This window comes from Triticum aestivum, chromosome 5D, assembly GCF_018294505.1.
Source record: "Triticum aestivum cultivar Chinese Spring chromosome 5D, IWGSC CS RefSeq v2.1, whole genome shotgun sequence".
Taxonomy (NCBI): Eukaryota; Viridiplantae; Streptophyta; class Magnoliopsida; order Poales; family Poaceae; genus Triticum; species Triticum aestivum.
This window is the reverse complement of record NC_057808.1, coordinates 153,981,010-154,003,899: the sequence shown is the minus strand read 5'-3', so window position 1 is coordinate 154,003,899 and position 22,890 is coordinate 153,981,010.

Sequence of the window (22,890 nt, the reverse complement as noted above, 5' to 3'; positions counted from 1 at the left end):
GAATTATCGGTTTGGTTTGGCCAACTAGATGGTTTTTCTTGCAATAGGAGAGGTGCTTAGCTTTGGGTTCAATCTTGCGTGATTTAACCAAGTGACAAAGCAGGGGTAGCGAGACACGTATTGAATTGTGGTCATCGAGGATAAAAAGATGGGGTTTACATCGTATTGCACTACAAAAAAATACACTTCCGTGATGATACGTGTTTGTCAGAGTAGGTCACATTTTCTGTCATGCATGTACATCCATGAAGATTTTATGACAAAATCAAGACAGTCATACCTGTGCTGTCGTAGAAGTGTTCCTTGACATTACCAAAATTATCATCACAGAAGTGTCCACTTCCATGACGATAAATCGCGCGTCATAGAATTGCTTTTGTCAGGGGTAACCGACACGTGGCATCCACCATAACGGGTCGCCATTAAGCTATCGGCTTCTGGTTTGGATCCGATAATCCGTTAACTGCCCCGACCAATGGGGATTTTCCACGTGTAAAATTCTCATTCACCAGAGGATTCACGTGTGGGCTCAACGTTGGGACAGATGTCATCCACTCATAGTACGAGAGGCGCCTATGATATGTCGGCATGTGGCCAGGCCCAACAGTGGCCCATTCCGGTGAAAATGGTTGACCCAGTAAAAATTAGCAAGCCGGCCCATATAAGACCTATTTGTGTCAGGTCCATTTAAGCACAATGCCCATACAAGATGTGCCAGTTCGGCCTGTCAACGGCCCGTTAACGATTTGACAACATTGCAGCCCATCGTTAGTTCGAGCCTGTTAACAGCCCGCTATATATTTGGGCTCAATATCGGCCCGATGTGGTTTCGGCCTGTTACCGGCCCATTCAATGGATGGGCTAATTTTCAGGATGTACGCCTTTCGGCCTTTTAGCACCCCATTTAAGTGTTGGGCCAATTTCTGGCCCAGTGTGTGTTTCAGCCTGTTAATGACCCATAAATGAGTTGGGCCATTTGCAGTCATACATGAGTTTTGGCCTTTTAATGGCCCATTCTCTTCATGGTCCAATACCAACCCGGTTTCTCTTTCGGCCTTCTAAAGGCCCACAACACAGTTGGGCCATATACAGTATGACCTGACTTTCGGCTTCTTAGCGGTGCATGCTCTTCATGGTCCAGTACGAGCCCATCGTCTCTTTTGGCCTGCTAAAGGCCCATAGTATAGTTGGGCCATATGTAGCCCGACCTTAGTATCGTCCTGTTAACGGCCCGTGAAATCAAATGGGCCCACCTGTTGCCCACTTTGGTGTCGGCCTATTAACGACCTGGGAGGTAACAGGGCCGAGCATTAACTTTTGGCATCGTAACGGCCCATTAACTTTATGGGCCCACTAAAGTTCGAACATGTCTCTAGGCCCAATTAGATAATTTGAGCCCATTACGACGAGCAATTATGCGGAGGACCAAAACCGATCAATCGAAGGCCTATGAGAATTTTGGCCCCTACGAGCCCATTAGGGAAGCCAATTAAGGGCAGTGGGCTGCTTCCTTCATATAGGGCCCACGACTGTTCGTGCTAACTAATAATATTACTGCTTTTAAAGCTTCCTAGCGACCAGTTAGCTGGAATGCGAGGCATGCTAAGCAAAGGTATGACATACAGGGAAAAACGTTGCACTTCCAGCATATATTACAGGAAATTACATCCACTGGGCAATCAAAGAATGATGCCAGTGCAAATAAATGAACGGAACCTAACAACTTACAACATCACAATCTGCAACCTCAGCGCGGATGATGCCCATTAGCATGTGAGCAAGTTCTTCCTTCTTTGCTACATTGTCTCTGAAAACATTGATCAGTTGTTGTTGTGCAAGAATGTGCACCTCTGATTCCTCCATGATTTCCATCGTTGCTTCAGCCAGTAATTGGTTCACAAACATACCTTTTTCCCGTTGCATTCAAGACAGAGGAAACTGAACAGATTCAGATGGCGATTTTGGCAGGCTTGTATTATTGATAGGAGGGGAACCGAACAGATTAATCAAGAGTTATTGCTATATTACCTGGCCTAGATTTATTGGAAAGAAACAATGGGGTTGCCTTGCTGTTTCTAGAGTTTGTCTTCTTATCTTCAGCAACCTGCACCAAATTAACACATTAGCATTGCTATCATTGGCCAGGTCAGATAATAAGAAAGCAACATTTACACAACGAACATTTGGGCAACCAGACCACTCCAGCCTACACCAAATTAACACAATATGGTGCAGCTATCATCAACCAGGTAAGGTAATACGAAAGCAACATTGACACAATGAATGAATGGGAAACCAGAGCAGCATTACAATTTAGTAATGTGCATGATATGAGATAGTACACTCATGCAGCTCAGAATGCAAAACTACCAGGCAGTTTTCCTTACAAAAATCAACATTGTCGCCTTTAAATATACATTTTCTTACAACTAAATTTAGATCAGATAAAGGTTGGATTCACGTCGATTAACAAAATATATGCTGATGTAAAAACATAGTGATATACAATAGGTACTTACTTTAGCATTGGAGCACAGAGAATTCCCGCAAGATAATTTCCTCGAATACGATCCCAGTGCAGAAGGTCTTCTATTCTTAAAGCTTATTTTCTAAAAGAGAGATGGGTAAGAAACATGCAGAATGACTAGAATGCTATAAAATTTCATGATGCAAGGATACACACGCGCTTCTTAGAATGGAGTTGACATATTTTTGCTAGACTGGAGCGGACTAGTTCTTTGTCCACTGGAATTTGCTTATTATCAGTAGGAGTTGGGTTTCTCTGTGCTGGAACAATATCTATGAAAACTGGAGTTGGTTTACTATCTTCTGGCATTTAGATCTTTGTGCAAAGACCTTGTTTGTAACCCTTCAGATTCTAACATAGCCGTCTTCCCCCTTGCATGCCTTATATAGAAGAATGGTGCTTCAATTATAAAACATGCTACACCAGAGAGATGGAATAGGTACTGAAGAATAGAAAGGCATGACATATTGACATTTATGCCCTCCATCTGGAAATAAATGGATGGGTGTAGGCCTATTTTAGTTCTAGATACATCCATTTTTATCCATTTTTGCGACCTGTAATCCGGACGGAGGGAGTATCATGTAAGAGCTAGGGATACGACAGGACAACAGAGTAAAAAACGCTAGTTGAATGTAAAACTGTATGCTAGCGGAATACATACAGAAAAGCACTAAGGCAACATATGCGTGTATGATTAGGAAACTAAGATGGCATTGCAATGGACCACTAGAACATCACTTCAATGTAAATAAACATGGTATGGTAGATATGAAGTACATACAGATGAATAACAATGCATAAGATATTCAGAAGCATGATGTCCAAACTAAGCAGATGTGATTACGATAGAGTAGAATGATAGTACTTGAATTTGAAAACATGTTATCCTGAATGGAATAGGTACTGAAAAACATGAAGGCATGACATATTTACATGCATGATCAGCAGGCTAAGCACATGGCATTGCAACAGAGTAGATTCGCCCCACGACATTATATGCATGTTGTACCCATATCACGGGCGAAATTAGAGAAATGGCCTTGTGGGATGAATAGGATTCATCATCTTTCTGCAAGTCTTCTGAAGAACTCCCTTTACATGTTCCATCATATTGGGTATCATTGACTGTCATGGGAAACCACGGCCACCTATGGGACCGGAGGGCCCCTTACTGGTTCGACAGGCGGATATCACGTTGCACAAAGAGCAGACGAGCGTGGGGCAGCAAGGCAGAGATCACACAGGCAATTTTACCTAGGTTCGGGCCGCCGTGAGGCGTAAAACCCTATTCCTGCTTTCGTGAATTGATGTTCGAATAATGGTGGTGGGGCGTAGTGCACTCGCCCGGCAAGGGCGGCAGTGGCTACGCGCGTATGGGTGTGTGTGTTATCCAACCTTCTAACCCTTTCTACGGTTGCCATGTGCCTTTATAGATTAAGGGGTTACCACAATGGTGAAGTCATTATGCACTGATAAGATAGCAAACAGTGCTATCATACCTAACTCTGCAGGCTGACAGGTTGCATTAAATGCACTACTTAACATCACGTCACTGGTTGCCCGGCAAGCCTTGTCGGGTTGTCTTGCCAGCTCCACGCCTGCTCTCTTGACACGTCGCAGGACGGGTGTCGTTCTTGGGCATCTTCCGTAGAGAAAAGCTACCATGTGGCGAATGGCTGCCACTTAGTCACTTTGCGGCTTGACACCGCACTGATTGATGACGCGGGTCGTGGTGGAGTAGTTGGGTGAGGTGGTTTTGCCCTCACGAGTCCCGGCAAGCCCTGCCGGGACGTCTTGTTCCGGGGGCGGCCTCGCCCTTATCGAGCTCGTCTGCCTGGCAAGGGAGGCTCTTCTCCTGGTGGTATCTTTGTTCATCTGGATTGGTCTGGATGTTGGTCCTTCGAAGCTCTTGATTTCTTGTACTCTGACTTGGGTTGGTGGCTCAATCTTGTTCCCGTGCCTATGCATAGTCTGGGCAATAGACCCAGGGTTTGTTGCACCGACAAAAGCCCCCGGGCCTGCCCTGCACGCGCTTCCAGGCGTCGTCGGGGTAGGGCCTAATAAGTGCATAGGGGGGTGCTGAAGAGGATGGCCTCTTGAGGCCTTCTTTGCTTCTTCATTAATCTTGGGTCAAAGCCAGTTTTCGGTTTCCCCACGCGTCGTGTAAAGCTAATAGTGGTGGGGCCGCCCTTGTAATGGCTCGTGCATGACTTTAACGCACGGGGTAGAAACTGCCAATTCACTCTTCCCACCACGCCTTATCCTTAGCCACTTATGTAGCATGCATCACACGGGGTAGGTAACAGAGGCACGTGGCACGGGAGAGAATCAAGGCGAGTGCCCAGTCTTCTTGAATTGGCGGAGGAGGACGGTGGCTGCCCATTAAGGGAGCGGCTCTCTTCCCCGGCCTGCTTATATAAGGAGGGGCGAAGGGAGGGTGGAGTCATTTATCCTTGTGCTCCCCTCCTCTGTTTTCTGCTTCCTATTTGTTATGCTGAAGAGAAGAGCCTAGGGTCAGGCCCCGGGCTCCATTCCGAGGCTTGTGTCGCCAAATGTTGGTGCCTAGGGAGTGAGCCTGGTCCATGCTTTAGGGAATTTCTTGGCGTCTCCGAGGCTCGCCCGGGAGGCAGGGCTGGAGACCATCGGTAATCCTAGCATTGCCCCTCCCGGAGGTCTTGGGGCTGATGGCGACGAGAGGTGCGCCTTCCTGCCCGTTGAGGTGGGGAGCGATGCGTCTTGAGCCCCCTGGCCGTCTTGGTCGCTCCCCGTCTCCCTGGAGAAGGTGTCGGACTGGAGTCTTGGCACGTCATGGGAGCAATGGTGGTGAGGAGAAAACGAGGGAAGACGGAGAAGGTGGGTGGCTGCGGGTCAGGTCGGAGTAAGATGGTGTGGATGCCTTCGCCTCCGACCGGCGACCTGCCGCCTCATCTTTCTGTTCTTCCCGTCCCTCCCCGGCACCATCAACACCAGCCGCCTAGGGTGATAGCCGGGGAGGGATGTTCTCTTTGCGCCTTCGCCTCCCCTCCAGCAGTCTTCCGGCTGAGCTTTGGTGGATGACTCCACCGGTGCTCAAGCCAGGGATTCTTCCTGGCTCTGGAGGTGGCGACCAGAGGGTGTCGCCCTGTCCTCCATGCCCCTTCGCAGCCTCGCCCCTCCCGATCTTGTCAGATCATGCCTGGTGGACCGCGACCAGACCAGTGTGGGCTCCTACTTGGGTGCCTTTCTCGTCTTTTCCCCCTTCCACCGCAGTGCCTGGCAGGAGGAAAACGAAAAGAGGAGATTACGGGGCACTTATCTTTTTCAATCTTAAATCTATAGGAACTTGCCAAATTTTAATTCAAATAACGTAATCTCTCGAGTCCATGTTTGTGTTCTGTAATGCTTGCACTTGTATTACCAGCATATCAATGAAAAAGATGAACCTTGCTGGGAACCCGTGCACGTATATGTCCATGCAGAGGTGAATGTCTCTTTGTTTTAAACAAACGAGGTTTCCCCGGCAGGCTATCCTACTGGTACCCTTTTGATTTTGTTGTCGAGGACCTGAGCCTTCCGGGAAAAAAATAAAGGGACCGCCCCCCCCCCCAACTCTTTTCCATCAAAGGGCACTACGACCACCCTGGCCGAAGCAACGTTTGAGTCGGGGTGGGAGCACCTAAGTTTTGAAGAACAGCGAGGTTTTCTCATGCACAAGCTTCAGCTTACAGCGAGGCAGAACTTATCTGTTTGGCTTGCCGGGGATCGCAGTGCCGAGCCATATTCTCAACTCCTTGTTGAAGCCAAGTTCACGGCAGGAACCTACGGCTTCATGTAGATGAGAATGAATGCAGGATGCGATCCTATCTATATGCATATCCAAATGCTCATGAAATGCTTATGCATTGATCTTGGGCTGCTCATGCATGCATGCAACATGGTTGGGGGCCCCCAGCGCTTTGTTTATTTTTCTATTGCTCAGGGTCATCGCCCTGGCTTTGAACAAGGGGTTACATGCAACTGAGGCAAGGCCTGTACAAAAGGGTGGCTGCTAGGCAGGGCCAGACAGTCACACCTTATGGGTAGACCTTGAGGAGATGCTCAATATTCCATGAGTTTTGCAATTGAATGTCATCTCCGGTCTCCAGACGGAATGCGCCATGTCTGGTGACTCGTACTACCTGGTAAGGGCCTTCCCACTTCGACATCAACTTGTTTGTACCCTTGGTGGACTGAACATGCCTAAGGACAAGGTCGCCTTCCTCAAAACACCGGTCATGAACCCTGCGGCTATGATAGCGAAGCGGGGCTTGCTGGCAGCATGCACCATGAGTAGCAGCCTGGAGATGGTTCTCGTCGAGTAGCACAGGGTCGTCACGCCGGTGCTGATCTTGCACTACTTCATCATAGGCAAGCACTCGAAGCGACTCGTAGATGAGTTCCATGGGGATAACTGCTTCTGCCCCCAAAGACTAGGGAGAAAGTAGTCTGCCCGGTAGCTCAATTTGGTGTCGTTCTGAGGGACCAGAGGACTACTGGCAGCTCTTCCATCAAAGGTTCTTGTCTTGAGTCCTCGCAACACTTTAGCATTCACCCTCTCAGCTTGTCCATTGCCTCTAGGATGTGCAATAGAGGCAAATGAGATCTTGCATCCGAGGGCATGAACATATTGCATGAAGGCGCGACTCGTGAACTGGGCGCCGTTGTCTGTAATGATCCTTGCCGGGACTCCAAAACGGCACACCAATTCTTTCAAGAACTTGATAGCTGACTGAGCAGTCACCTTTATCATGACAGTCACTTCCGACCACTTTGTAAACTTGTCGATAGCAACGAACAAGAATTCAAAGCCCCATATTCTCGGGGGAAGGGACCGAGGATACCGAGCACCCAGACCAAAAATGGCCATGATAAAGGGATTGCCTGAAGAGCTTGGGCTGGCAGGTGGATGTTCTTGGAATGGAACTGGCAGGCTTCACACTTGGTGACTAGCTCGACCGCATCTTGGAGGGCTGTGGGACAATACAATCCTTGTCGGAATGCTTTCCCAACTAATGCCATTGATCCAATGTGGGAGCCGCACGTGCCTTTGTATATCTCACCCATCAGTTCCTTTCCTTCTTCAAAGCACATGCACTTCAATTTCACACAGATGGGCCTCCTTTTGTCTAGAGTGTCATCGACAAACTGATACATACTGGCCCTCCGGGCTACTCTTTCAGCTTCATCTTTGTCGGCATTCTCGGACCGTGGGTACCCAGACTTGGATGTCTGCAGCCCGAGGCGTGGCTCCACCAACGGCCTGGTATGGCCCAGCTTCAGCAGCGACAACCCAAGTCCCTTGCGAGGGGCCAGGCTCGCGAGGCGGACGACACCAAGACCTCCCAGGGGGTGGCCTCACTAGGCTGGCTCCCGAGGAGCGGAGATATCTGTGCAAGGGACACCTCGCGAGGTTCGCGTCACGTGAGCCATGGTGACCAAGGCCAGGCGGGCGCCAGCGTGCGCAGTGTACCAGTTTCCTCTTTAGTGCTAATGAGGCGAGCGCATGCATGGATTCCCGAGGCATCAGGCAAAGGTTTCCATATCGGTGCAACAAGACGAAGACCAAGAGGATGGCAGGACGGAGGTCATCGCGGAGCCCACAGCAGCATCACCGCCAGAGCCTTTGCAAGCGAAGACCACCTTTTGTCAGGATAGCTTGTACTAGTTGTGCCCCTTCAAACTTGGCCATTGTGGGATCCCTTCCCGCCGAACATTTGGGAAGAGTACCAAGGCCACTACAAATAGGACCTATCCACCAACGTAGCGGGGGACGGATCATTCAGATCATCCTCACACACACATCAGCTCATCGAGCCCAAGAACAACTCACCTCCTGAGGTTGTTCGTCGAACTGTACTAGTTCATCCTCAGCCTCTCGAGGCAATCCACCACACACTGGAGTAGGGTATTACACTACAAGGTGGCCCGAACCAGTATAAACCCCTGTATCTCTTGTTCTTTGGGTCCGTCGAGCTAGGCCATCGCATCGTCGAGCGTGCGAGCTAGGGAGAGAGTGTTCTTCATGCGCACCCCAGAGTTCAAAACTCTCAAGGGTTTGCCTGAACCCGTAATCCGACATTTGGCGCGCCGGGTGGGGGTGCGTCGAAGTTGCGCCTCTCTGCCCGCTCCACTTCTTCACCCGCTCCGCTTCTCCGTCGAGGCCCCATGGCGAGTGTCGGGCCCGCGCGGGGGCACTGTGGGGATCCTAGCCTTCAACCCCGCCTTGCGGCAGGTGCTGTGGCCGCACAAGTTCAAGCCGGAGATGCCGCCTCGCTACTTCGGCGCGACGGATCCAGCAGCCTTCCTCCACGCATATGAGGAGGCCATTCGGGAGGCCGGAGGCGATGGCCAGGTCATGGCCAACTGGTTCCGCATGGCCCTCGCGGGCGTGCCGCGTGCATGGTTGCTCAACCTGCTGGAGTACTCTATGGCCTCCTGGGAGGAGCTGCGCAACCTCTTCATCGTGCGCTTCGCGGCACCTCCGCCCCCGCTGTAGCAGCCCTCCTTGGTGGTTCGGAGGCGCCGCCCTCGGATTGCCACGTCAAGCAATTCGTCCGCCAGATGGGCGCCGCCCTTGTATAGCAGGGGGCTACTCCGGGATGGGCGACACCCAAGGCCGACCTCACCTTCGACTCGGGGGACCATCCGGTAGTCACCGTGGGCTAAGGCGCGCTCCCGATGCTCTACACACCCACCATCTGCAATATAGCAGTCACCAAGACCCTCATCGGCGGAGGAGCCAGCCTCAATGTGCTCTCCATGGAAGCCTTCAGCTTGCTCCATGTGCCGCTCGGCCAGCTCTGCCACACCAAGCCCTTCTCCGGAGTTGGTGGTGCTTCCACCAGCCCCCTAGGGCGGATCCGCCTCCCCATCACCTCCGGCACCCACGATAACTACCACACCGAGCTCATCGACTTCGACATCGCTTGCATCGGCCTCCCATACAACGCCATGCTCGGTACCCTGTCCTGGCTCAGTTTATGGCGGCAACCCATCCTGCCTACAACCTCATGAAGATGTCGGGGAGCAGCGGTGTCCTCACTGTGGCCGGAGACACCAAGGAGGCCCTGACGGCCCTCCGGCTCACCCTCAGGGCCGCAGCGGCAGTTTGCCCCACTGACGAAGCAGTATCTGGGGCCTTGGGGGCTGCGCTGGTGAAGAAGAAGCAGTTATTCTTGCACGATCGGGCCAAGACAAAGCAAGTACCGGTAGATGATGATTGGGCCTCGGGAGCCACCTTCACCATAGGAGCTAACCTCAAGACCAAGAAGAGGCACTGGTGAAATTCCTACGCGCGAAGAAAGAGGTATTCGCTTGGGAGCCCAAGCAGCTGGTGGGAGTCCCAAGGGGATTAATCGAGCACCACTTAAGGGTGTGCCCTAATGAGCGCCCGGTAAAACAGAAGGCGCGACGGCAGCCTACAGAGAAGCAGTCCTTCATCGTCCAGGAAACCCGCAAGCTACAGGCAGCGGGTGTCATCCGCGAAGTCCGGTACCCGGAGTGGCTTGTAAACCCCGTCGTCGTGCCCAAGAAGGGTAGGAAGGAAAGCATGTGCGTCGACTTCACTAACCTCAACAAGGCCTCCCCTCAGGACCCGTTCCCGCTTCCGCGCATCATTCAGATCGTCGAGTCCACCGCCGAGTGCGACCTGATATGTTTTCTAGACGCCATCTCAATTTACCACCAGATCAAGATGGCGGTGGAGGACATAGAGAAGACGACCTTCTTAACCCCGTGCGGAGTGTACTGCTACACCTGGATGCCGTTCGGGCTGCGTAACGCTGGGGCGACCTTCCAGTGGCTGATGCACATCGCTCTGGGTCAATAGCTCGGGAGGAATGCGTAAGCCTACATTGACGACATTGTGGTAAAATCTTGGGAGGCAAGGACCCTCATTCAGTATCTGGAGGAGACTTTTGCTAGCCTACGCAAGGTAGATCTGCGGCTCAACCCGGATAAATTTGTGTTTGGCGTCCCCTCCGGCAAGCTGCTGGGTTTCCTCGTGTCGCACAGAGGGATCGAGGCGATCCCGGAGAAGGTCAAGGCAATAGAAGACATGAGCCCACCGCAGACACTCAAGGAAATGCAAAAGCTCGCGGGTTGTGTGACCTCACTGGGCGCTTCATCTCCAAGCTGGGGGAGCGTGCCCTCCCGTTCTTCAAGCTGATGAAGAAGAAGGGCCCATTCGAGTGGACCCCAGAGGCCGACACGGCGTTTCAAGACCTTAAGAGATACCTAACAAGCCCACCGGTGATGGTGGCACCGCGTCCCCTCGAGCCCATGTTGCTTTACCTGGCCGCCACGCCCCACTCAGCTAGCGCAGCACTGGTGGCTGTTCGGGAGGAGCGCCAGGCCAAGAGTCTGACGCACGACGCCGCACATTCGGTCGGGATGATGCAGCACCAAGACGGCGCCACTGAAGCCGCTGCAGTGCTAGTAGATCACCAGGCCCCACAAGACCACCCTCACGAGGTCGCAGTAGCACCGATAGGCGACCAACATCGGGAAGCGCCCCAGCCTCAGGATATCTCGGACCTCACCAGCGCTCCCGTCCTCGTTGAACGCCCGGTGTACTTTGTTAGCACGGTACTACGAGACGCGCGGGCGCGCTACGCCGTGCCGCAGAAGCTCCTGCTCGTGCTCCCTGTGGCCTCGCGCAAGTTACGCCACTACTTTCAAGGCCACCCCATCAAGGTCATCTCAGCTTACTGTAACACCTCGGATGGAACTTTCCATATTTGTAACTCCAACTCTTGCCATTTTCGGATATGTGATATGATATTCCCTCCGTGGTTGGGTTTTGTCTTTCGTTTTGCATTTTGTCCATGTCATGCATTTCATATCATGTCATCATGTGCATCGCATTTGCATTCGTGTTTGTCTCATGCATCCGAGCATTTTCCCCGTTGTCCGTTTCGCAATCCGACACTCCCATATGCACTCGGCAAACCCCTCTTGTCTCTTTTCGTGAGCAGGAGAAAAACGTTCTCGGAATGGACCAAGATTTGTTAAGTGGCCTTGGTACATCACCGGTAGACCACCTGCCAAATTTCGTTCCATTTGGGGTCGTCTGATGCCCCAACAGTTAACCGCGTAACCGCAAAAGCCTATTTGGTGTTGCAGCCCAACACCCCTCCAAATAGCCCAATAACCCATCTAAACCCCCTCCATGCTCTCCGTCGTTGGATCACGATCGTGTGGACGCATCCGCACCGCGCCGGACATGTTCGCCGCTCCCCTCCACGTCGCTCCGACCAGTGGCACTCCGCCACCTCAGCATCGCCGCCGCCACATGGCGCGCCCTGATTGGCCAGCCGCCGCCTGCGCGCCGCTCCCCGCCAACCGCTTCTTGCCACGTCGCCCCGCAGCTCGTCCAACCACCGCGCACCCGCCAGGGCCCGCCGAAGCCTAGATCGGGCCCTGGGAAGCCCATCGGAGCCCTGCCCGAGGCCCGCTCTGCGCCGCCGCCCGCAGCGGTCGCCTCCCTGCCCGAACCGCCTGCTCCCCCCAGCGCCGCCATCCGCCCCACGCGGGTCGGCCGCCCCGCCTCGCCGGAGAGGTCGCCGGATCTCATCCCCCGCCGCCGCAGATGAGCCCCGCCGCCCTCGCCTTCTCCCCTTCTCCTCCCTTTCTCTCGCGCCTCATCTCTCTCTGCCCGTGGACAGGATCCGCCGCCGGAGTGCCGCGCCTCACCGTCCCATCACCGTCTGGCTCATCGTCACTAGAAACGGGCCCCGCACCCCCCGGATTCGGCCAGCCCCGGGTCGTCCCCATCACCGCCGCCCTTCGCCGGAGCTGCGCCGCGCCGCCCCTCTTCCATGGCCGCCGCTGGAACTCCCCCATCCCTGGATGTCCCCGATCCCCAATCCAAACAGCCACATCGCACGGCTCCGTCCCGATTTCGCGGGGTGAGAATTTTGCCAAGTCTCAACATTCATACATCATGTGTGCATCTTGTGGTGTGTGTAACTTTGTGCATGCTTGCCCGTTTTTGATGCTCTTTATATAAAAATGATCATAATGTGATGCTCTTCGTTTTGTTCTACTGTGACATGCTTGTTTGAGTTCATATTGATGCCCTAATCATCGTTGCAAGAGTGCTATATGTTGTTAACCTGCTGAGTTCTTTTTGTTGCATTTTGTGTGTGCATCTTTTGTGCATCATGTCTATATGTTTTAGGATCATATTCATGCCGTCTTTACAGGGGTGCATGTAACGCCCACGATGCGGCTATATCTCCCACGTGTCGAGGCACGACTTAGAGGCATAACCGCATAGTGGTTTTGTCGCAAGAAGGGTCATCTTCACACAATCCCATGTAATGAACAAGAATGGGATAAAGAGTTGGCTTACAATCGCCACTTCACACAATACATAAATATCATCATACATCATCCAAAATACAATCATATAGACTGGCTACGGTCAAAATCCAGATGAAAATAAGACAACCCCAAATGCTAGATCCCCGATCGTCCCAACTGGGCTCCACTACTGATCATCAGGAAAAGACACATAGTAACGACCACGTTCCTCGTCGAACTCCCACTTGAGATCGACGCCATCGTCTGCACTGGCATCGTCGGCACCTGCAACTGTTGTTGGAAGTATCTGTGAGTCACGGGGACTCAGCAATCTCACACCCGCGAGATCAAGACTATTTAAGCTTATAGGAAAAGTAGGGTGCAAGAGGTGGAGCTGCAGCGGCAAAAGCATATATGGTGGCTAACTTGCGCAAATGAGAGCGAGAAGAGAAGCAAAGGAACGGACGTGATCTAGTAATGACCAAGAAGAGGTCCTGAACACCTACTTACGTCATACATGATACAGACCGTGTTCACTTCCCGGACTCCGCCGAGAAGAGACCATCACGGCTACACACGCACTTGGTGTATTTTAATTGGGTCAACTGACAAGTTATCTACAACCGGACATTAACAAATTCCCATCTGCCTCATAACCGCGGGCACGGCTTTCGAAAGATAATACCCTACAGGGGTGTCCCAACTTAGCCCATCATAAGCTCTCGCGGTCAACGAAGGATAAACCTTCTCCCGGAAAGACCCGATCAGTCTCGGAATCCCGGTTTACAAGACATCTCGACAATGGTAAAACAAGACCAGCAAAGCCTCCCGAATGTGCCGACAAATCCCGATAGGAGCTGCACATATCTCGTTCTCAGGGCACACCGGATTGTCCAAGCTTCCGATAGGCCAGACCAGAGTTGCCCCTGGTGGCCACCGGTGACTGACAGTTTGGACCAATACTCAGAGGAGCACTGGCCCGGGGGTTTAAAATAAAGATGACCCTCGGGCTCTAGAAAACCCGGGGGAAAAAGGTATAGGTCGCAAATGGTAAAACCAAGGTTGGGCCTTGCTGGAGGAGTTTTATTCAAGGCGAACTGTCAAGGGGGTCCCATAAATCACCCGACTGCGTAAGGAACGCAAACTCAAGGAACATAATCCCGGTATAGCAGTAACTAGTGCGGCAAGAGTGGAACAAAACACCAGGCATAAGGCCGAGCCTTCCACCCTTAACCAAAATATATAGATGCATTAATTAAATAAGAGATATTGTGATATCCCAACATGTCCATGTTCCGGCATGGAACAAACTTCAACTTCACCTTAAACTAGCAACGCTATAAGAGGGGCTGAGCAAAAGCGGTAACAAAGCCAAACAACGGTTTGCTAGGAGAGGATGGTTAGGGGCTGACATGGCTAAAATAGGAGACATGATATAGCAAGTGATAGGTAGCCAGCATGGCAATAGAGCGAACAACTAGCATAGCAAAGATAGAAGTGATTTCGAGGGGTGGTCATCTTGCCTGCAAGATTCTCAGAGTTGTCGAAAGCTTGATCCTCGTAAGCGTACTCGACAGGTTCCTCGTTCACGAACTCGTCTCCCGGCTCTACCCAAGACAAGAACACAAACAAACGGAACCACAATCAACAACGAGAAATGCACAAGCAACATGATGCAAGACATGTATGATATGCAAGATATGATATGCGATGCATATGCGTGCTCCGGAAGGAAAATGATGAACATGGCAGTAACATGGCAAACCAAGCATGCCACTGGAAAGAGGAGGTGATTTCGGTCGAAATCGATATAAAGATCACCGGAATCGGACGCACGGTTTGCAAATGGCAAGCAGAACAAGAATGACACTAATCTGCGATAAACAGCAAGATAGCACTTAACATACAACAAGTAACAATGCTACAGCACCCCAACATAGCAAAAAAGCACATGGCAGTAATATAAAGGAGATGCTTGACAAAAGATGAACACTGAGCTACGGCTAGTTCACAACATATCAAGCTCAAACAAGCATGGCAAAAGTGCAAAAGATTACAGGTTCACAGACTTAGTGAAAAACTGGGCATGGCAGAAATCAGCAGCAGGTAGCAATGTTCAGAGCACAAAATCAACATGCTACAGGAACTTAACATAGCAAAACAAGGCATCGTAGTGTTATACTGAATGCACATGACAAAAGTCTCTTACTGATCATAAGCCAAAAAGGACCAGAAGATATAATTGCGAGCATGTAAACATAGAAAGTTTCGTTATCAGGTTTCAGACATAGCAGAAAACAGAGCATGGCAGAAATATTAATATGTAGGCCTCTTTGTGAGCTCGATGCACTCACTACAGAGAAATGCATGACAAACCAAGCACACCTACCGCAAGATGGCATGTTTATGAAGCTATCCATGGCAAGAACAATTGCATAGCATATATGGATCAACTACAATAAGCTTGGCAAAAATGCATGTCATGTTAAGAATCTGCCAGAAATATTTTATAGCAAAAGTAGAGCAAGATTGAGTCATGCTATGTTGCTCTAAAATTGCAAACAATTGCAGGAATGGATCTATTACAACTATAGCTACAAAACATCCTTACTGAACATCTCCAAAATATGCATGGATCTCTCTCTAGCATCAAGTTTACATGGCAACAAAATTACAGCAGACAAGGACTTTGAGAAATCACTAAGTCCCTGAAATCAGAAATATTACGGGGCCTACTTTGCATGCTTGTTCTCGTCACCACAAGGATCAAAAAAATACATGGACTAAACCACTGGAAATATGGCATGGCATACTTCAAAACACATATAGAGCTCATGCTCAAAAGATGCACAGAATAAATGATACAAAAATGACAAATCTCCAAGTTCTGATAAGAACCAGAGATTAACATCAACTAGCCCTCTTCCAACGAAGATTTGGGCATCAAGATGACCTCTAATGAACATGGTGCAACTGAACAAAATGAAGAGCATCACGAGACGAACAATTTGACGTATTATACGTGGGAATCGGAGCTACATGCACAAAGTTATCGCATCGGGAACAAGTGCATATGCTGATGAATTTCCAAGACTTAGAAGAATTTCGAGGGGGAGAAAAGTCAACGGGCGCGGTTTCTACCAGATCGGATTGGGCCGGCTCCCGAGCTCGAGCTCGAGCCCGACGGCGGCGAGGCAGGGACCGGCGGCGGGCGGCGCTAGGCGGGGGAGGAGAGGAGGAGGCGCGGCGGAGGAGGCGGTGGCGCCGGCGGGCGGCGGCGCCCGGAGCGACGGACGGCGGAGGCGAGCTCGGCCGGCGGGCGGCGGCGGCGCGGCTCCGGCGGAGGCGGCGGTGGCGGGCGCGTGCGGGTGCGGAGGAGGCGGCGGCGGGCTCGGGCGGGCCCGCGGTGGGCTCGCGGGCCGGCGCGGAGGGAGAGGCCGGCGGCACACGTGGCAGCAGCAGATTCGCCGGGGCGCGGCGGCGGACGCGTCCGGCGCGGCGCGGAGGGAGAGGGTTAGGGTTCGTCTGAGATTTCGTTTTTCGGGATGTCCAGATATAAATAGGTAGAGGGAGCTAGGAGGCTCCAAATGAGGTGCGGTTTTCGCCCACACGATCGTGATCGAACGACCTAGAGCATGGAAGAGAGTTTGGTGGGCTTTGGGCTGGTTTTGGAGGGGGTTTTTGCTGGACACTCAAATGGACATAGCGGAGGCCCGGTTAACCGTTGGAGTACCAAACGACCTCCGAATGGAACGAAACTTGACCGGTAGTCTCCGGGTGGTATATCAAGACCACTTGACAAGCCGCGGTCCATTCTGAGAAAGTTTGACACACGCACACGAAAGAAAACTAGAGGGGTGCACCGGAGGAGATAGGAGCGCCGGATTGGAAAACGGACAACGTGGAAAATGCTCAGATGCATGAGACGAACACGTATGCGAATGCAATGCACATGATGCCATGATATGAAAATACAAGACATGACAAAATACAAAACGAAAGGCAAAACCCGACAACGGAGGGAAAAACATATCACATAGCCGAAATTGGCAAGAGTCGGAGTTACAAATATGGCGAGATACATGCGGGGTGTTACAGTGCAATCCATGTTTTTTTATGTGATGTGTGGTGACTAGAACAAGCTTGTGAAGTGTGCTACTTAATGTTGCTGATTTCTGAGACATAATTTTTTTTGCCAAGTCTGTAACTGTTACATTGTGATGCCTTGTAAATTTGAAGCTACCATTTAGTCCATGCATAATCTGGAGATGTTTAATTCACATGTTTGATGTGCATGTTACGCTCTCTCATTCCATGCCTTTGGTTGCCTCGTATATGTCCTGTAGCATATGTTTTCATTGCCATGAACATACCTATATGATGTTCCAGTTTTCTATTAACTTCATGATGCCAAGTTGTGAGGTTGATATTGATTAATTTATGCCTCTTTTGGTGATTCTCTTTTTACATGAATTGAAGTATGCTATGAGTAAATTGTCCGTATGTCAAGTTTGATAATTGTGAACTTCATATGACTTCTGTTCCAAGCTTGTCAACATGCTATACTGATGTTGCTGTTTTACACTTGCTGAAACTCTTATCATTTGCAATCTTGCCATGCCCTTTTGAGCATGTTCTAGGGGTTTCTAGACATAGCTCAGTGTTCATGTTTTCTAATGCTTCATCCGTACATCACGTCCATGACATTGTTTTCATGTTGAAGTGCTTTAGCATGTTTTTTTGGTGCTTTCAAGTTGCCTAGTTGCTGTTTTGGATTGTTTGTCATTTAAACTTGTATAGACTGTATGTGTTGAACCGTGGCTCCGTTTTGAGCATGCTCTGTATGAAACTGGCATAGTTTTGCATGTAGTTTCATGTTACCTTGTTGCATCCTTGTTTTGAAGTGTTCTTGATGTTGCTTTGCTTGCATTTGCATCAATGCCATGTTTAACTTGTTTTGCTCATATCTTCTAGGCCGTAGCTCCGAATTAAACGAACTTTATATGTAACTTAAATAGAAAACCGTGTAGATCATCTTGGTGCATTTTAACTTGATGTTTAACAACTTCCACATTGTGTTGTAATCAGATCTGGACCAATTTCGAAATTTGCATATGAGGACTTACCGGAATTGTTATATGTTGTTTCCGGCCTCATTTAAACTTGCTTTGATGTGTTGCTCTTGCATGCATCATCTCTTGCCATGAGTAGCGTCATGTAGCCTTGTCATGCATCATACTTGGTTGAGCATCATGTCTCATTATGTGTTGTGTGTTTACCATGTTGTTTACTTCTTTCCGGTTATGCTCCTTCTCGTTAGTTCCTGTTTCGTTGCGACCGTGAGGATTCGTTCGTCTACGCTTGGTTCATCTTTGCGGCTTCATCTTCTTGATGGACTCGTTCTTCTTCCTAGCGGGATTTCAGGAAAGTTGACCATCACCTTGGATCTCACTACTATCTTTGCTATGCTAGTTGTCTCTGCTATGTCGCGCTACCTACCACTTGTTTATCAAGCCTCCCAAATTGCCATGAAAACCTCTAACCTTTTCGCCCATTCTAGCAAAGCGTTGTTTGGCTATATTACCGCTTTGCTCAGCCCCTCTTATAGCGTTGTTAGTTGCAGGTGAAGTTGAAGATTGCTCCATGTTGGAACATGTTTATGTTGGGATATCACAATATCTCTTATTTTAATTAATGCATCTATATACTTGGAAAAGGATGGAAGGCTCGGCCTTATGCCTGGTGTTTTGTTCCACTCTGGCCGCCCTAGTTTCCGTCATACCGGTGTTATGTTCCTTGATTTTGCGTCCCTAACGCGATGAGGGGTATGGGACCCTCTTGACAGTTCGCTTTGAATAAAACTCCTCCAGCAAGGCCCAACATTGGTTTTACATTTGCCTCACCTAAGCCTTTTTCCCTTGCGAGTCGCGCTCCCAAGGGTCATCTTATTTTACCCCCCCCTGGGGCCAGTGCTCGTCGTGAGTGTTGGTCCAACCTGTCAACCGCCGGTGGCCACCAGGGGCAACTCTGGGCTGGCCTACCGGAAGTTTGGACAATCCAGTGTGCCCTGAGAACGAGATATCTGCAGCTCCTATCGGGATTTGTCGGCACATTCGGGCGGTCTTGCTGGTTTTGTTTTACCATTGTCGAAATGTCTTGTGCACCGGGACCCCGAGTCTGATCGGATGTCCCGCGATGGAGGATTGTCTCCGCGGATCGTGAGCTTGTCATGGGCTAAGTTGGGACACCCCTGCAGGGTTTAAACTTTCGAAAGTCGTGCCTGCGGTTATGTGGCAGATGGGAATTTGTTAATATCCGGTTGTAGAATACTTGAAGTAACCCCCCTTTCAAAATACACCACCCGCGTTGTGTAACCGTGATGGTCTCTTTTCGGCGGAGTCCGGGAAGTGAACACGGCTGGGTTATGTTTGAACATAAGTTGTTTCGGGATCACTTCTTGATCATTACTAGTTGGCGACCGCTTGCGTAGTTTCTCATCTTACTCTTATATTCGTAAGTTAACCACCATATACATGCTTAGTCGCTACTGCAACCTCACCACTTTACCCCTTCCTTACCCATTAAGCTTTGCTAGTATTGATACCCATGGTAATGGTATTGCTGAGTCCTCGTGGCTCACAGATTACTACAACAACAGTTGCAGGTACAGGTAACGCGATGATCATGACGCGAGAGCGATGTTTGCTTGTGTTGGAGTTCTTCTTCTTCTTCGTCGATCTTGGGTTAGGTTCCTGGTCGGTAGCCTGGGCTAGCAGGGTGGATGTCGTTTGAGTTTCTGTTTGCGTTTCATCCGTAGTCGGATGTTGTTCACATGTATGATGTTGATGTGTTCTTGGGGCATTTGTGCCTTATGTATGTATCCCCAACTATTGTCTAATGGTACGATGTAATGATATCCACCTTGCAAAAGCGTTTCAATATGCGGGTCTATCCTTGGTGGGACCTTCGAGTTCCTCTCGGATAGGGTCGCATATTGGGCGTGACATTTATAGGTGGGAATTCAAGTAGCTCTAGCATTTCTTCCCGCAGATATTTGGTTTGTGATTGGGTAATCCTTACCACTTATTTGCTCAAGTCGTACCTTGTTATTTCATTCATCAATCTCTTATCAAGTGGCTTCTCATCTTAATGGACGTGTGATGTTAACTTTGGAATTCATTCGTTCAATCCTTGTTCGAATGTTTATTGCGAAACTATATGTTGCAATTTCTATCCATCGATTCAGCTTGTCTATTTGTCTATCAAGATTCTAACGGATGTCACCCTCTTTAGGATGGCTCCTCCAATGCGTCAGAATCCGCAACATGCTGAGGGAGAGCAGTCCAACCCTCCGCCACCTCCTCCGCCTTCGGAGGCATGGACAGCTGTCATGGCAGCCACCAATGCCAACACCCAGATGCTTTTGCAAATCTTGCAAGAGCGCAACCAAGGCCAAGGTAACCAAGGGAATCAAGGTCAAGTGCAGTTCAACCATCAGCCTCAGTTTTCTACACTCAACCAGTTCCTTGCAAATCAGCCGAAGTCTTTTAGCTATTGTGCCGAGGCCACAGCCGCCGATGATTGGCTCGTGGACATCTGCAAGCACTTTGAATGTAGCAATGTCAAGCCTGAGGACTTTGTCAAGTTCGCTTCATTTCAGCTCAAGGACCAAGCTGCTGATTGGTATCAACAATACAAAGATTCCAGAGGAGGTCGTGTGATTACCTGGGATGATTTCTGCCGAGACTTCAAAGCTCACCACATTCCTACAAGTGTTGTTGAGAGTAAGCGTGAGGAATTCCGCAATCTCAAGCAAGGAAGCATGTCCGTGTATCAATACAACATCCAGTTTCAGAAACTTGCTCGCTTCGCTAAACAAGACGTTCCTGATGAAAAGAGCATGATCTATTAATTCAGAGGTGGCCTCAGAGAGGATCTGCAGTTAGCTCTCGTTCTTGTTGAGCCGACTAAGTTTGATCAATTCTATAACATGGCCCTCAAGCAAGAAGGTGCTCAACTCAAGTGTGAGGCTTCTAAGAAGAGAATCAGGGATGCAGTTCAATCTTCTTCTTCCTCACAAGTGGCAGCAAATCAACAGACGTTTTGGCTTCCTCCACCTCCTCCGTTTCGTCAGCCTTACCAGCAGAAGAACAAAGGTGGCCATGGATCTTCCCACCCACCCAACCCAGGCTATCAGAAAAAGTCTCGGACTCAAGCTCCAAGGTAAAGTGCTCCTTATCATCGACCGCTCTCAGAGGTGACTTGCGACAAGTGTCAGCAGAAAGGTCACTTTGCGAACAAGTGCTTCAACCAAAGGCGCCTTCCGCCACGTCCTCCTATGAGATCTTCAAGCAATGAAGTGGTCAACCATAATCCCAAGCATGCAAAGGTGAACATGATGAATGCAGCTCAAGCGGAGGAAACTACAGATTTAAAAATGGTAATCTCTCAGTTAATGATATTCCTGCAAAAGTCTTATTTGATACTGGTGCATCGCATTCTTTCATTTCAAGACCTTTTGTGGCTATGCATGATTTGGTTACTCAAGTATTGCTGAGACCATTGTCTATTGTTTCCCCGGCTCGGCAAATGACTTCTCGAGTATTCGTTCGGGATTCCATTATCAAGATGGGCAGTTATAAATTTCTGTCTTCTCCAATTGTTCTTGGCGACTCTGATATTGATCTAATTCTCGGGATGGACTGGCTTTCTAAGCACAAGCCTCAACTTGATTGTGCTGCTAGAGAGATTCAATTGACACACTCTTCTGAGGATGTGATCATCTATGCTGCTCGTGGTGAGACCATTCGATTATTCTCTCTCAATGAGAAGGGTGAGTTAGATGCAATCTCTCAGATTCCAGTCATTTGTGAGTACCAAGATGTCTTTCCAGAAGAGCTTCCGGGAATGCCTCCTCACCAGCCAGTTGAATTCATTATCGATCTTGAGCCTGGCACTGAACCCGTTTGCAAGCGTCCTTACAAGCTTGGACCCAAGGAGCTGAAAGAATTGAAGAAACAGCTCGATGAACAAGAGTGGCTAGGTTTGATCAGACCGATTTCATCTCCTTGGGGTTGTGGTGTTCTTTTTCTCCAGAAGAAGGATGGCACAGACCGACTTTGCGTCGATTACTGTCCATTGAACAAGAAGACAATCAAGAACAAGTATCCACTCCCCAACATCAATCAGCTATTTGAGCAACTCATAGGTGCAAAGGTGTTTTCCAAACTTGACCTCCATATCGGTTATCATCAGATTCGCATTCGCGAACAAGATATCCCCAAGACAACATTCAGAACAAGCTTTGGTTCTTATGAATATACGGTCATGTCTTTCAGCCTTGTCAATGCTCCTCCAACGTTCTCTCGCATGATGAACTTCATCTTCAACCCTTACACAAATGAATTCGTCCTGGTGTATCTCGATGATATCTTGGTCTTCTCCAAGAATAAGAAGCATCATGCCAAACATTTGCGATTGGTGCTCGACAAGCTCAGAGAGTATCAATTCTATGCGATGTTTTCCAAATGTGAGTTTTGGCTTGATGAAGTTCTTTATTCTTGGTCATATCATCTACGCCAAAGGCATTGCTGTTAATCCTGAGAAGGTTTCTGCAATTGTGAACTGGGAACCTCCTCTGAATGTCAAGGAGCTCCGCAGTTTCCTTGGACTTGCAAGCTATTGCTGAAGATTCGTTGATAATTTCTCTAAGATTGCAAAGCCTCTTTCCAACCTCCTCCAGAAGAATGTCAAGTATGTCTGGACTCCTGAGTGTGATGTTGCTTTCAACACCCTTAAAGAGAAGCTAGTCTCAGCTCCTATCTTAACTCCTCCTGATGAATCCAAGCCATTGGAAGTTTTCTGTGATGCCTCTTTACAAGGTCTCGGCGCCGTGTTAATGCAAGAGAAGAAAGTTGTAGCCTATACCTCTCGTCAGTTGAAGCCCAACGAAAGGAACTACCCCACTCATGATCTTTAGTTGGCTGCATATGTCCATGCATTAATAACATGGAGACGTCTCTTGTTGGGAAGGAAAG